The sequence below is a fragment of the Cajanus cajan genome, chromosome 5, assembly GCF_000230855.2.
Source record: "Cajanus cajan strain Asha chromosome 5, NIPB_CcT2T_4, whole genome shotgun sequence".
Classification (NCBI taxonomy): Eukaryota; Viridiplantae; Streptophyta; class Magnoliopsida; order Fabales; family Fabaceae; genus Cajanus; species Cajanus cajan.
The window spans coordinates 35,546,829-35,551,013 of NC_138521.1; positions in this window are offsets into that span (position 1 = coordinate 35,546,829).

A 4,185-nucleotide genomic window follows, 5' to 3' on the forward strand; every position below is an offset into this window, starting at 1 on the left:
CGTTCCCCTAATCGTTTCGGGTGAGATGCCTGAGCCAGGAGTGTAGATACTGCAAGACGCTTGCTTCTAGAAGATTATCACTTGAACCGCCTTTCGGTTTTCGGTTCAAGTGATCGTTGCTTGCTTTGTTTTTATATCTTATTCTTTTGCCCCTAACTTTTGCTTAGGACGTATCCTAACGGGGTAAATTTGCCTTTGTTTTGCCTAGTACCCTTGTACTGGCAGGCTTTTTATTTTGCCCTAACTTTTGCCTAGGATGCCCTTTTTTGGGTTTTCATCCTAGCGGGCCTATGCAAGCAACGTCTTCAAGCATAGTACTTCTTTACCACGTCAGCGTTGACTGGGTATCGAAGTTCTTCTCCATCCATGTCTTTGAGGATTAATGCTCCTTTTGAGAAAGCTCGCTTTATCACTTATGGTCCTTCGTGATTTGGGGCACACTTTCCGATTTTGTCCTTTTGAGTTGGTAGTAATTTCTTCATTACCAACTCTCCCTCATGGTAGACTCGAGGGTGGACTTTCTTGTCAAAAGCCTTTTTTGATCTTCCTCTGATAGGCTTGACCATGGCATATGGCGTTCAGCCGTTTCTTTTTGATAAGGTTCAACTGGTCGTATCGGCTTTGAACCCATTTTACCTCGGAAAGTTTTGTTTCCATGATTACCCTTGGAGAAGGTATCTTGACTTCGACGGGTAGAACTGCCTCCATCCCATAGACGAGGGAGAATGGAGTAGCTCCTGTAGATGTGCGTACTGAAGTCTTATAACCATGAAGAACGAAGGGTAACATCTCGTGCCAGTCTTTAAATGAGGCAACCATCATTTACCCTATTTTCTTGATGTCCTTATTGGTTGCCTCGATTGCCCTATTCATCTTTGGCCGATATGGGGAAGAGTTGCGGTGTTGGATCTTGAATTCTTGGCAAAGTTCTTCCACCATTTTATTATTCAGATTAGATCCATTTTCAGTGATGATTTATTTCTCCATGCTTCCACTAGATTATTCTAAGATCTTTTGGGACAAGAGAGAAGAGAAAGGAAAGATATTTTTGTCCTGAAGTTTGTGTTTTAGAGGGGATTTATTTTTCAAAAATGATTTTTGTAAGAATGGATGGCCAAGGTAGGCTTATGTGTTTAGGCTTGTTTGATTAAACACTTATGAAGTTAAAAAGTCGTGTTGTGATTTGACAACTTGGATAGCTTCCCTTGAACCTTTCTTTTTGAATTCGGTTCATGGTACCATCATGGATTTCTTTTGTTTTTTGATTGTCCTTATTTTTGCCTAAAACACCCTTTTGTGGCGTTTTAGCGGACTTTTGTTTTTATTCATTTTTTGCAACCCTAACTTTTGCCTAGGTCACCCTTTCGTGGGATTCCTAGCGGGTTTTTTGCTCTTATTTTTGCGCAGTCCCTTTTTGGGTTTCCTGCCGAGCTTTTTTGTTTTTAGGATTTCTTTTTATCCATGATGGCACTTGTCGAGGCCAAGGGGAGGTGCTCCAAGTTGTCACACACATTTCCACATAAAAATGATGTGGGTTTATTATTATTAAGATGATTTTAACCTCATTCATGTTTATTCAAACAGGGTTAAAAAAAATGTGGTTTAGAATTTTATTATAAGCAAGAAAAGAAGCAATGAGAAAGAATGATTTTATTATAATCATAGTGGAAACATGTGTCCTTATTTCATCACTGATAAGGGTCCCAGTGTTGACCTCTTTTATCTCTCGGCCATGCCCCAAATTCACAGTCTCCAATTTCTCTTGACGAGTTGGAGTAAGCGAGCTTCTCGTTTTAGCAGTCTTTGCAGATCCGGAGAGATGGTCTCCTCATCACTCTCCAACTCAACCCATTCACTTTTGGATCCCGGTCAGAGTGAACAATTACAGACATAATTATTTTATTGGTTCTGTTTAGGTTTAGAATTTATTAATGTTAATGGGGAAAGAGAGAAAGAGAGTAATGTGTGAAATATGCCTCTTTATTGATATATGTATGTAAAACTGTACAAAAACCCTTATTTACATGAAAAGGTTCTCATGATCTTGGGTACTGATCATGAGTCCCTAAAAGAGAAATATGAAGGGGCCCTATCGTGGCTTGTTCTTCTCTCTACTCCTGCTTTGGTAGAGGATTCTTGCTCACGTCGGGCGCTGTTGAATCAAAAGTGATCCACCCGGCATCAATAAGGCTTTGGACCTTGTGTTTGAGAGCTAGACAGTTCTCTGTTGAATGCCCTGATGCCCCCGAGTGGTATAGGCATTTATCTTGTGGTTTGTACCACTCGGGATAAGGTGGATCCATCTTCCTTGGTGGAACGTAAGTTAGAAGACGTGCTTCCACTAGCTTCGGCAGGAGATCGTTATATGTGGTCGGAAGTTTATCAAACTTCCTCACAGGGTTGAATTGCGATTTTCCTGACTTCGAAGTGGAAGAAGATGAGGAAATGGTTATAGCATTGACTCCTCCTTCCTTCTTCTTCCCAAAGGTCTTCTTAGCTTTAAATGATTGGGAAGGTTTAACTAGCTTCCCACTTTTCAGCTCTTGTTCCACTTTTCCTTCAACATGATGGGACTCATGGTCACTGTGCTCAGCCCCGTGTATGTTGTGGTGACGCATGAGTTCCATCACTTGCGCCATTTGCTCCTTGAGCTGTGAGAGCTCGGCTGTAAGCTTCTTAATTTGCTCCTCCATCGCGTCCATCTTCTTGATTTTCTGCGCGCGCGTGAGGACAAAGAGATGACCAGCCACTTTCTAAAATGAATATTTAGTTAGTTTATTTTACGGAATGAATACACTCTTTAACATGAGCTTGATAAACCTCCATCTTTAAGGCGCTGCCTTTTTAAGACGGAAGTTTACCACCCTTCTTTGTCTATGATTTCTCCCCAACGGAGAATCTCTATAGTCATGGGTCTCTTTCACTCATGTCAAGAGGTATTGGTGATCCTAAAATGTATGTTTTTATGAGGATGCATGATGTCTTATTGGTAATGATGTACATGCTTCTCACTTTTATTATATTTTCACACATGGTCTTTCCTCTCATGTCATGGTTTTTTATGCATGGGGATTATTTTTAGACCTTATCACGAGGTTATTTATTAATGCACAAACAATTGCACATAAGCATTTACACAAACAATTCACTCATCCACGAACAGTCACGAGCGAATCACGAGGTAGGGGTCTCCTGCAGAAAAGTGCATATTCAAGGAGGATCTAACTGTTCTCACTTGGTCAAAGGCCCCCAAGGTGCCCCCATTATAGGGACCCAATTCCTCTTGTCGTAGGTCGATGGAAAGCTCCAACGCACCGTCGGACTCAAGTTCATGGTTATCACCTTGAGTGATGCTTTTCGACAACGGTCTCATAGGCTCCTATAAACCCATCAACCGGCCGTACTAACATCCACTCCCTATGGATTACCACTCATGCCCCCGGGTATAGAGGGAACTGTTGTGTGCAAAGGTTTGTGTGCAGTTTTTATTTCAAACAATTGCGGAATTTAAGCATACAACAGTTATTTAAAGCCATATAATAAAACATATTATAATACAAGCAAGGGGTAATGAAGTAATTTTAACTATTATTTGTTAAAAATAATCTGTCACTAAATGGGACTGACTCTCGAAGCTTCCCCAGTGAAGTCGCCATCTGTCGCCACCGGCCCGAAACGGGCTTTCGGCATTCGCGAAGGATGGTTGGACTCGTTTATTTGTTTAAAAATATGGATTGCTAGAATGACTTATTCTCAAACTGAGACCTCGTCAAACTAGCAATTTTATTAAAATGGTTCACCAATCCATATTAATCCCAAGCGGGACCCTCCATGGGTTAGTGGTTTTCGCAAAAGGAGGGTTCGTGGAGTCACCACCAATGTTTTACTCAAAACATTGGAAAAAGGGATAAGGCAATTGATTTTATAAATCAACTTTGGCCATTACAACCAGAGTCGGGTAAGGGAGTCGGTTACGCGTGGGGAAGGTGTTAGCACCCCACAGCGCCCCTTTCGGGTTCCCTATGACAGATTATATTCTAAAATAACAATATAAAATTACTAAATTACCCCTATTTATTATAAGCGATTATAAATTAACTATCTACATGATGACAGTTTAAATATGCACACAGAAAGCAGTAAAAGGAAGGATTTAAGAAGAAACCTCTTGAAGCGTGCTTTTAT